General features: G+C 45.4%; 1 pseudogene; it reads left to right on the top strand.

Annotated features, from left to right (window-relative positions):
- The first annotated feature begins 569 nt into the window (after window positions 1-569).
- LOC139274379 (U2 spliceosomal RNA) lies at window positions 570-800 on the top strand (annotated as a pseudogene).
- The last annotated feature ends 11,981 nt before the right edge of the window (window positions 801-12,781 follow it).

The following is a 12,781-nucleotide window of genomic DNA, read 5'->3' as shown; positions in this document are numbered from 1 at the left end:
CGCCCTTCGGTGGTGTTTTCTTGATCACTTTCTTGGCGCCTTTCTTGGCAGTAACTGATTTCTTCTCTTCAGGCATCGTCTTGTTCAATCCGACCCAGACATGACGTAAACTTAGCTCGGAGCTCGCATTATATAGGCAGCCCCACACTCCGCCCACAGCCCTATGCTAATGAGGGATGGGTGAAGGCAACGATTGTGATTGGTTCACTCGCTGCGTTGTCAATTTCTATTGTTCTGTAATTCTCTGATTGGTCTCTTTAAACATCCAATCAGATTTACTGCTCGCCACAATCTCAAATTCCTGAATTCGGTCATCAGTTACATCCCCTCCCGAGCCATATTCTGTTCTTTATCGATCTAGATGTCTACATGTTCGACAGACATTGACCGGTTTGTAACCGAGATTGCCTGAGGGTCACTTCTGGTCAGGACTTGGGAGTCCTTCTATGAGGCAAAAGGCCCTCACTGTCCTTCCGCTCTCCTCCCACCGTTTAATTCAACACCTTTCTTATCTGTCACTGCTGTAACTACATTAGTTGTTTCAGTGTTACCTTCACCTGGAATATGCCGTCGCTTCTCGGCCTTTTGGCTAAGATCTGCATAACTAACCTGACCAGCCACCATGACCTCCGGGTGGTTTCTCCCTGGTCAGGAAGGTATATGCTTACATTTTTGTAAACAGGAGGTGGGTGGGATGGCTTGACCCATCCACCTCCACGGAGGTGTGTGGGGGACCTGACCCATCCACCTCCATGGCACGAACCTGGTATTGCAGTACTTCCAGGAACGGTGCAGTGGCTCTAGGCCTTTTGGCTAAGAGCATTGGCGCAGAGTGATCCTTGACTGGTGCAGGGTGACCTCTGGCGTTTGTGACTTGACAAAGAATTGGAAACGATTGGCTACGAATTTATATAAAAAAAAAAATGCCGTACCTTCTCTGCCGTAAAGGGCCTATTTCCCTTAGCACAGGAGGCATAAATTTAAAGTAATTGGTAGAGGATTTAGAGGGGAAATATCTTCACGCAGGCTGCGGTCTGAAACACACTGCCTGAAAGGGTGGTAGAGGCAGAAACCCTCACCACATTTAAAACTACTTGGACGTGCACTTGAAGTGCCGTAACCTGCAGGGTTACGGACCGAGAGCTGGAAAGTGGGATTCGGCTGGATAGCCTTTTGTTGGCCGGCACGGACACGATGGGCCGAAGTGGCCTCATTCCGTGTTGTAAGCTTCTATGATAAATGTCTATAATTCTGAAACTAAAAGGATATTCCGTCCATCGTGCATATGCTGATTTAAAACATATAGACCTTGGCGAAAAATATATATCTATACCGAACAAAATGTAAATGAACTGTATCTCCCTCCCTCCCCTCCTCTCCCCCCGTGAGGCGGTGGGTGGCACTTAGACGAGCCTTTGCTTTCTGCTTGGGGGAGAGGGTCGCGTTGAATCCATAGAAAGTGCGGCCCTGCCGTTTCAGAGTGTACAGCACATCCATGACAGTGACTGTCTTGTGCTTGGCTGCTTAGTGTCGGCCTAAACTGACCGGCTTAGGAGAGAAATACACAGCCCGGAACGACCGGAGATCCCGGGAACAGAACCAGCATTCAAACTCTCAAACCAGACCAGAATTAAACTAGGCCCTTTTAATAACCGCCGACTTTCTTCATACAGTTTTCATTGATAGATTAAATATTTAGGGAACCGGTTGCGGTATTTATACAATTTTTGAGTCTCTGACAACTGTAGATTAATTATTAGTTGCTAACTAGAACAGTTTGAGCAGAAAACCATAATGCAGATACCAGGAACTGAAAACTCCCGCATACAGGTCTGAAATAGACCAATTTATTGGTACCTGAAAACAAGGTCTCCATTAATACAGTAAGCAGCCCTTTCACATATATTGTGAGTGGCTCTGAAAAGAGCCTTTGGGTTATAAGTTTAAATCTTGTCCGCTTTACTTGGTCTTGGACGAAGTGGTGGTTTTCTTGGGCAGCAACACAGCCTGGATATTAGGTAGCACCCCGCCCTGAGCGATGGTCACCTTTCCCAGCAGCTTATTGAGCTCCTCGTCGTTGCGGATGGCCAACTGCAGGTGTCTGGGGATGATGCGGGTCTTTTTGTTGTCGCGGGCCGCATTGCCGGCCAGCTCCAGGATTTCAGCGGTCAGATACTCGAACACAGCAGCCATGTAGACCGGGGCTCCGGCACCCACACGCTGAGCGTAGTTCCCCTTTCGCAGGAGCCTGTGAACACGGCCCACAGGGAACTGCCGTCCGGCTCGGGAGGAGCGAGACTTGGCCTTGGCCCGAGCTTTACCGCTGGTTTTTCCTCTTCCAGACATTTTCACAATCCACAGGTTCAGACAAGGAATGAGAAACTCCTCCCACATCTGCCCTTCTTATACCTTCTGGAGGGATGCAGGGAGCGAACTTGTGATTAGTCACTCTATCATGGATTTCATTGGCTGTTTCCGATGACCAATCACAGTCTGTCTAGTCCACCAATGAAAGGAGGGCGGAAATTACTGGTTCTCAACAGCCAGAACCTAACGAATTGCGGATTATGTTAGCAACTTCACCATTAGCCAAATACTTTAAAACACTTTGTTTCCTTTTGTCTTATTCCATGTTCCCCTTGCAAATTCCAGCCTGTTACAATCAGGATTAAATTCGGCTTCAGTTTCAAACTGTCTGCAACGGGCGGGACTCAGTCCCCACTGATTGTGTAACGGGACACATTCCAGCTCCATCTTTGTAAAAGTGAACTTCTTTTTACAGGAGCTGCTGTGGGAGTGAGACCAGAACTGAGAGTCCTTCTGTAAAAATTGAAAAGGGACAGAGTGTTCAAACTGCCCCTGTTCTAGTCTCGAAGAACTCCCATTCTGGGTTGTTAACACTGCGGGGAGTCTCGGGTTAATAAACGGACTGAGCGCAACGGAATAAAAAAAACATGTAAAAAGGGCTTGAGTGAGAATGCGACTGAAATCGGAGTTTCCCCACCCCCCAAAATAAATTCGTCGGCAGGCGCTGTGAATGAACGAGTTTGAGAACAAAGGGAAAGCGACCAAAGCCCGTGTTTGTAGTTTACTCACTGCAGCAAATTCCAGAGACACCAAGGTCACGCCGGTCAGTGAAGCTTTTTATGAGAATTCAAAACTAAATCTGCAGCTGGAACTACAAAGGTTCTCACACACACTTGTTCGGGAAATAATTACAGTAAATTCAGTCTAAAGGCTGATGTGTTTGTGCAGGTCTTTCAATGATGTTGTGGGTGGCTCTTAAAAGAGCCGTTGTGTTTGGGGTTTGTTGTCAGGACAGCGTGGAGTTTTACTTGGAGCTGGTGTACTTGGTCACCGCCTTTGTCCCTTCCGACACGGCGTGCTTGGCCAGCTCTCCGGGCAGCAGCAGGCGCACGGCGGTCTGGATCTCCCGGGAGCTGATGGTGCGGCGCTTGTTGTAATGGGCCAGGCGGGAAGCCTCACCCGCGATGCGCTCGAAAATATCGTTCACAAACGAGTTCATGATGCCCATTGCCTTGGAGGAGATGCCGGTGTCGGGGTGAACCTGCTTCATCACTTTGTAGATGTAGATGGAGTAACTCTCCTTCCTCGACTTTCGGCGCTTCTTGCCGCCCTTCGGTGGTGTTTTCTTGATGACTTTCTTGGCACCCTTTTTCGAAGCTGGTTTCTTTTCCTCAGGCATCGTCTTGTTCAGTCAGTTACAGATATGAAGGAAATTCTGCTCCGGGCTCGTATTATATAGGCAGCCCCACACTCCGCCCACATCCCTATGCTAATAAGGGATGGGTAAAGGTAACGATTGTGATTGGTTCATTAGCTGCGTTGTCAATTTCCATTGTTCTGTATCTCTCTGATTCGATGTTTAAAGGGACCAATCAGATTTATTGCTCGCCACAATCTCAAATTCTTGAATTGAGTCATCAATGACATCCCCTCCCGATTTATACTCCGTTCTTTATGTTTCTGTTCTGCTCTCAGGCAAAAATGGTTAATGACGGCCAAACTTATAAGGAAGGTTAATTCACGTTTTTTCCTATATATACATTCAATAATCTGAACAGCAAACTCGCTGCTGTGTATGTCGATCTAGATTTCTACATGTTCGAGACATTGACCGGTTTATAACTGAGATTGCCTGAGGGTCACTTCTGATCAGGACTTGGGAGTCCTTCTATGAGGGCAAGGGACCCTCACTGTCCTTCCGCCCTGATGCTGCCTTCATCCCATCGTTTAATTCAACACCTTTCTTATCTGTCACTGCTGTAACATGGATGTAACAGCATGGATTTATGAAGGGGAGTCATGTTTGACAAATTTGCTGGAATTCTTTGAGGATGTCATGAACAGGGTGGATAATGGGGAAGCCGTGGATGTGGTATATTTGGACTTCCAGAACGCATTTGACAAAGTGCCACATAAAAGGTTACTGACTGCACAAGATAAAAGTTCACGGGGTTGGGGTTAATATATTAGCATGGATAGCAGATTGGCTAACAAACAGAAACCAGAGAGTGGGGATAAATGGTTCATTCCCGGGTTGGCAATCAGTAACCAATGGGATGCCACAGGGATCAGTGCTAGGACCCCAACTATTTATGATCTATATTAACGACTTGGAAGAAGGGACCGAGTGTAATGCAGCCAAGTTTGCTGACGATACAAAGATGGGAGGAAAAGCAATGGGTGAGGAGGACACTAAAATTCTGCAAAAGGATATAGACAGGCTAAGTGAGTGAGCAAGGATTTGGCAGATGGAGTATAATATTGGAAAGTGTGAGGTCATGCACTTTGGCAGAAAAAAATCAAAGAGCAAGTTATTATTTCAATGGTGAAAGATTGCAAAGTGCTGCAATGCAGCGGGACCTGGGGGTACTTGTGCATGAAACACAAAAGGTTAGTATGCAGCTACAGCAAGTGATCAGGAAGGCCAATGGAATCTGGCCTTTATTGCAAAGGGGATGGAGTATAAAAGCAGGGAAGTCTTGCTACAGTTGTACAGGGTATTGGTGAGGCCACACCTGGAATACTGCATGCAGTTTTGGTTTCCATATTTACAAAAGGATATACTTGCTTTGGAGGCAGTTCAGAGAAGTTTCACAAGGTTGATTCCGGAATGAGGGGGTTGACTTGAGGAAAGGTTGAGTAGGTTGGGCCTTTACTCATTGGAATTCAGAAGAATGAGAGGTGATCTTATCGAAACTAAGATTATGAGGGGGCTTAACAAGGTGGATGCAGAGAGGATGTTTCCACTGCTAGGGGAAACTAGAACTAGAGGGCTTAATCTTAGAATAAGAGGCCGCCCATTTAAAACTGAGATGAGGAGAAATTTCTTCTCTGAGGATTGTGAATCTGTGGAATTCGCTGCCTCAGAGAGCTGGGACATTGAATAAATTTAAGACAGAAACAGACAGTTTCTTAATGATAAGGGAATAAGGGAATATGGGGCAGGGAAGTAGACCCGAGTCCATGATCGTATTAAATGGCGGAGCAGGCTCGAGGGGCCGTATGGCCTACATTTGCTCCTATTTCTTATGTTTTTATGTTCTTATGTTCTAACTACATTAGTTTTTTCAGTATTACCTTCATCTGGAATGCCCCGTAAATGTCTATGATTTGAAGACTAAAAGGACATTCTGTCCATCGTGTATATGCTGATTTAAAACACCTAACACCACAATATAGATCTTGGCAAAAAACATATCTATACAGAACAAAGTGTAAATCAACTATCTCGCCCCCGTTCCCCAGGTCACTGCTCTCTCTGTGAGGAGGTGGATGGCTCTGAGAAGAGCCTTTGTGTTGTGTTTGGGGGAAAGGGTCACGTTATTCAGCCGCCGAATCCATAAAGAGTGCGGCTCTGCTGTTTCAGAGCGTACACCAGATCCATGGCAGTGACCGTCTTGCGCTTGGCGTGTTCAGTGTAGATGACCGCATCCCTGATCACATTCTCCAGGAAAATCTTCAGCACCCCGCGGGGTCTCCTCGTAGATCAGGCCCGAGATCCGCTTGACACGGCCACGGCGAGCCAGGCGGCGGATGGCTGGTTTGGTGAAGCCCTGGATGTTATTACGGAGCACTTTATGGTGCCGTTTGGCTCTGCCTTTGCCCAGTCCTTTGCCTCCTTTACCTCCTCCAGTCATGATGATTCTTTACTGAAATCGCCGCTGAATGTTAATCTCTCGCCTTACCCATTGTCTGTTGAAACCACCAATGAAACGAGGGTGGAAATTCCTGTCCTCAACAGTCACACCTCGAAAGATTTTTAATTTCAAAAATACCGCCAATAATTTTTTAAAGTGCGGATTATGTTAATAAATGCACCATTAGCCAAAGGTTTACAAACAGGTTTTACTTCCTTTTATTTTATTCCATATTTCCCTTACTAATTCCAGGCTGTTACAATCAAAATTAAATTTGCGTTCACTGTCAATCTGTCTGTAACGGACGGCAATCAATCCCCACTGATTCTGTAACAGGGCACATTCCAGCTCAAACTGTGTAAAAGTTGGGAATCACAAATCATGGATTGATCTTCCGAACAGGCGGGAGTGAGATCAGAACTGGGAGCCCTTCTGTGAAAAGGGAAGAGGGATAGAGTGTTCACACTGCTTCCCATTCTGGTCTCTGTACAAACTCCCATTCTGGGTTTTTACACTGCAGGGAGTCCCGGGTTAATAAACGGATTGACCGTAACAGGAATTGAAAAATAAACTTATAAAGGGCTTGCGAGAGAATGAGGTGCAGGACATTCTAAAAAGGGAGGGAGAACAGCCAGTTGTCGTGGTGCACGTTGGTACCAACGACATAGGTAAAAAAAAAGGGATGAGGTCCTACGAAATGAATTTAAGGAGCTAGGAGCTAAATTAAAAAGTAGGACCTCAAAAGTAGTAATCTCGGGATTGCTACCAGTGCCACGTGCTAGTCAGAGTAGGAATCGCAGGATAGCTCAGATGAATACGTGGCTTGAGCAATGGTGCAGCAGGGAGGGATTCAAATTCCTGGGGGATTGGAACCGGTTCTGGGGGAGGTGGGACCAGTACAATCCGGACGGTTTGCACCTGGGCAGAATCGGAACCAATGTCCTCGGGGGAGTGTTTGCTAGTGCTGTTGGGGAGGAGTTAAACTAATATGGCAGGGGGATGGGAACCAATGCAGGGAGATAGAGGGAAACATAAAGGAGGCAAAAGCAAAAGACAGAAAGGAGATGAGGAAAAGTGGAGGGCAGAGAAACCCAAGGCTAAGAACAAAAAGGACCATTGTACAGCAAAATTCTAAAAGGACAGAGGGTGTTAAAAAAACAAGCCTAAAGGCTTTGTGTCTTAATGCAAGGAGTATCCGCAATAAGGTGGATGAATTAACTGTGCAAATAGATGTTAACAAATATGATGTGATTGGGATTACAGAGACGTGGCTCCAGGATGATCAGGGCTGGGAACTCAACATCCAGGGGTATTCAACATTCAGGAAGGATAGAATAAAAGGAAAAGGAGGTGGGGTAGCATTGCTGGTTAAGGAGGAGATTAAGGCAATAGTTAGGAAGGACATTAGCTTGGATGATATGGCATCTATATGGGTAGAGCTACAGAACACCAAAGGGCAAAAAACGTTTGTGGGAGTTGTGTATAGACCTCCAAACAGTAGTAGTGATGTTCGGGAGGGCATCAAACAGGAAATTAGGGGTGCATGCAATAAAGGTGCAGCAGTTATAATGGGTGACTTTAATATGCACATAGATTGGGCTAACCAAACTGGAAGCAATACGGTGGAGGAGGATTTCCTGGAGTGCATAAGGGATGGTTTTTTAGACCAATATGTCGAGGAACCAACTAGGGGGGAGGCCATCTTAGACTGGGTGTTATGTAATGAGAGAGGATTAATTAGCAATCTCGTTGTGCGAGGCCCCTTGGGGAAGAGTGACCATAATATGGTGGAATTCTGCATTAGGATGGAGAATGAAACAGTTAATTCAGAGACCATGGTCCAGAACTTAAAGAAGGCTAACTTTGAAGGTATGAGGCGTGAATTGGCTGGGATGGATTGGCGAATTATACTTAAGGGGTTGACTGTGGATGGGCAATGGCAGACATTTAGAGACCGCATGGATGAACTACAACAATTGTACATTCCTGTCTGGCATAAAAATAAAAAAGGGAAGGTGGCTCAACCGTGGCTATCAAGGGAAATCAGAGATAGTATTAAAGCCAAGGAAGTGGCATACAAATTGGCCAGAAATAGCAGCGAACCTGGGGACTGGGAGAAATTTAGAACTCAGCAGAGGAGGACAAAGGGTTTGATGAGGGCAGGGAAAATAGAGTACGAGAGGAAGCTTGCAGGGAACATTGAAACGGACTGCAAAAGCTTCTATAGATATGTAAAGAGAAAAAGGTTAGTAAAGACAAACGTAGGTCCCCTGCAGTCAGAATCAGGGGAAGTCATCACGGGGAACAAAGCAATGGCAGACCAATTGAACAAGTACTTTGGTTCGGTATTCACGAAGGAGGACACAAACAACCTTCCGGTTATAAAAGGGGTCGGGGGTTCGAGTAAGGAGGAGGAACTGAGGGAAATCCTTATTAGCCGGGAAATTGTGTTGAGGAAATTGATGGGATTGAAGGCCAATAAATCCCCAGGGCCTGATGGACTGCATCCCAGAGTACTTAAGGAGGTGGCCTTGGAAATAGTGGATGCATTGACAGTCATTTTCCAACATTCCATTGACTCTGGATCAGTTCCTATAGAGTGGAGAGTAGCCAATGTAACCCCACTTTTTAAAAAAGGAGGGAGAGAGAAAACAGGGAATTATAGACCGGTCAGCCTGACATCGGTGGTGGGTAAAATGATGGAATCAATTATTAAGGATGTCATAGCAGTGCATTTGGAAAGAGGTGACATGATAGGTCCAAGTCAGCATGGATTTGTGAAAGGGAAATCATGCTTGACAAATCTTCTGGAATTTTTTGAGGATGTTTCCAGTAGAGTGGTCAAGGGAGAACCAGTTGATGTGGTATATTTGGACTTTCAGAAGGCTTTCGACAAGGTCCCACACAAGAGATTGATGTGCAAAGTTAAAGCACATGGGATTGGGGGTAGTGTGCTGACATGGATTGAGAACTGGTTGTCAGACAGGAAGCAAAGAGTAGGAGTAAATGGGTACTTTTTAGAATGGCAGGCAGTGACTAGTGGGGTACCGCAAGGTTCTGTGCTGGGGCCCCAGCTGTTTACACTGTACATTAATGATTTAGATGAGGGGATTAAATGTAGTATCTCCAAATTTGCGGATGACACTAAGTTGGGTGGCAGTGTGAGCTGCGAGGAGGATGCTGTGAGGCTGCAGAGTGACTTGGATAGGTTAGGTGAGTGGGCAAATGCATGGCAGATGAAGTATAATGTGGATAAATGTGAGGTTATCCACTTTGGTGGTAAAAACAGAGATACAGACTATTATCTGAATGGTGACAGATTAGGAAAAGGGGAGGTGCAAAGAGACCTGGGTGTCATGGTACATCAGTCATTGAAGGTTGGCATGCAGGTGCAGCAGGCGGTTAAGAAAGCAAATGGCATGTTGGCCTTCATAGCGAGGGGATTTGAGTACAGGGGCAGGGAGGTGTTGCTACAGTTGTACAGGGCCTTGGTGAGGCCACACCTGGTGTATTGTGTACAGTTTTGGTCTCCTAACCTGAGGAAGGACATTCTTGCTATTGAGGGAGTGCAGCGAAGGTTCACCAGACTGATTCCCGGGATGGCGGGACTGACCTATCAAGAAAGACTGGATCAACTGGGCTTGTATTCACTGGAGTTCAGAAGAATGAGAGGGGACCTCATAGAAACATTTAAAATTCTGACGGGGTTAGACAGGTTAGATGCAGGAAGAATGTTTCCAATGTTGGAGAAGTCCAGAACCAGAGGTCACAGTCTAAGGATAAGGGGTAAGCCATTTAGGACCGAGATGTGGAGGAACCTCTTCACCCAGAGAGTGGTGAACCTGTGGAATTCTCTACCACAGAAAGTTGTTGAGGCCAATTCACTAAATATATTCAAAAAGGAGTTAGATGAGGTCCTTACTATTAGGGGGATCAAGGGGTATGGTGAGAAAGCAGGAATGTGGTACTGAAGTTGAATGTTCAGCCATGAACTCATTGAATGGCGGTGCAGGCTAGAAGGGCCGAATGGCCTACTCCTGCACCTATTTTCTATGTTTCTATGTTTCTATGAAATCTGAGCCTCATTCCCTAAACAAGCTCTTAATTCCTCGGCAGGCACTGTAAATGGGAACGAGCGACAAGGAATCGTGTTTGTAGCATGAATGGCGGGAAATTCAACAGCGGCCCCAACGTCGAACCAGACAGTGAAGCTGCTTATGAGAATTCAAAACTAATTCCACAGCTGGAACTGCAAAGGTTCCCAAACACACTTGTTCAGGAAATAATTACAGTAAATTGAGTCTAAAGGGTGATGCGCTTTCGGTCTTTCAGTGAGGTTGTGGGTGGCTCTTAAAAGAGCCATTGTGTTTGGGGTGTTCCCTCAGGACAGTGTGGAGTTTTACTTGGAGCTGGTGTACTTGGTCACCGCCTTTGTCCCTTCCGACACGGCGTGCTTGGCCAGCTCCCCGGGCAGCAGCAGGCGCACGGCGGTCTGGATCTCACCGGAACTGATGGTGTCAGATTATGGTATGAGAGTGTGTATTTTATTCTGTACCTGTCTATCTCTGGTATATGAGTGTGGCGTTTAGTCTGTACCTGTCAGTTACTGGTATATGATTGTTGGGGTTACTCTCTACCTCTCAGTTTCGGTTATGTGATTGTGGGTTTTAATCTGTACCTGTCACTCTCTAGTATTTGAGTGTGGTGTTTATTCTGTATCCATTTGTCTCTGGTATGTTAGTGTGGGTTAATCTGCACCTATCAGCTGCTATGTGAGTGTAGGTTTATTCTGTACCTCTCGGTTCTGGTATATGACTGTGGGATTAATCTGTACCTGTCAGTTTCTGGTATGTGAGTGTGGTCTTTAATCTGTACCTGTCAGTCTCTGGTATGTGACTGTGTATTTTTTCTGTAACTGTCAGTTTATATGTGAGTGTGTATTTTATTCTATACATTTCAATCTCTGGTATGCGAATGTGGGGTTTAACCTGTACCTGTCAGTTTCTGGTATGTGAGTGTGGGTTTAATCTGTATGTATCAGTTTCTGGTATATGAGTGTGGGGTTAATCTGTACCTATCAATTTCTGGTCTATTATTGTGGGCTTTAATCTGTACCTATTAGTTTCTGGTATGTGAGTGTGGGTGATATTCTGTACCTGTCTGTTTCTGGTATGAGAGAGTGGTTTTAAGATGTACCTTTCAGTCTTTGATATGTGAAAGTGGGGATTAATCTGTACCTGTCAGTTTCTGGTATTTGAGTGTTGGTTTTATCCCATAGCTGTCAGTTTCTGGTCTATGTGTGGGGTTTAATCTGTAACCATCAGTTTCTGGTAAAAAGTGTGTGGTTTAATCTGTATCTGTCAGTTTCTGATCTATGAATGTGGGTTTAATCTATACCCATCAGTTTCTGGTGTGCAAGTGTGGGTTTTATTCTGTATATTTCAGTATCTGGTATATGAATGTGATATGTTTCAATAGTGAAACTGCATTTGATCCTACCACTCTGTGTGGCTGTAAGATTCACAATGAAACTCAGCCACTTCGGATCACTGTTGGACTGACAGCTTCTGCTGCCTGTGATAACAGGATTGAGGTCAGTTCTGTGTCTCTGCGCTCTGTGAGTGATAATGTACTTACTGTATGCGAGAAGGAGCTGCCTGCACTTTGTCTTGTGTTCTGGGTGGAAGAAATATCATATTTATACTGGCTCAATGAAGTATTTTGCTTTGAGAATAATAATACCAGAAAAATATTAGTTATGATGTGGACAACTGATGGGGAAAATATAAAATAAAGTTGTAATGAATGTATATGTTTATAATAAAGTAAAGTATCTGGAGAGAGGAAACCGTGATACAAACAGTGTTCTTGTCTGACCTCACTGCAGTACAGCAGCACTCAGATTTTCCACACCAGGTGTGTAGGACGGTTCTATAGAAAGTTATCAGCAACCAGACACAACCCAAACCCAGCACTGGTCCATGAATGGGATCACCCGATTAATACAATCGAGGTTTATATCCTCCACTCCCATAGGACTACCTGTAAAATTCTGAATCGCTTTCTGGATTATAACCACAGGTACCTGGGCTGTACAACAATTGTTCTCAGTCTATTGGAACCGAGTTAAGTGCCTGTGCAGTCAACAGAATGTCATAGAGCCCGGATCATGATGTATCTGAGGGAGCGACAATGTATCTCTCGATCACCTTCAACACGGATCTGGAGAACTCAATGCACCGAAACAAAATTACCAAATTTGAAATGTCTACTTTCTGTCCTGGTGCCTGCAATAGATACACTTTGTGACACTCCTCACATCCTCACTGTCAGGCTGTGTTTCCACTGTTCAATGTCCAAGAAGGGCAGACACGGTGAGATTGGGACTGAATCAGGAACATTCACTACTGGTTTGGTGACAGAAACCAGCAATGATTTGAAAGAGTGTGGTGATTAACTTTCTCTGTTACCTTACACTGTACACACACAGCCCGGGATATCTCCGCTCCCTTCCCCCACTCACTCCATGTTCCCAAACTACTTCCTGCTCCATTCTGCCTCTTACAAGCAGCCCCCGATTCCCCGACACAAAGCCCATTTGCGGAAACAGTCTCAAT

Source organism: Pristiophorus japonicus, chromosome 9 (genome assembly GCF_044704955.1).
Source record: "Pristiophorus japonicus isolate sPriJap1 chromosome 9, sPriJap1.hap1, whole genome shotgun sequence".
NCBI lineage: Eukaryota > Metazoa > Chordata > Chondrichthyes > Pristiophoridae > Pristiophorus > Pristiophorus japonicus.
Note: the sequence above shows the minus strand (reverse complement) of the source record. Positions and strands in the feature narration are given on the sequence as shown.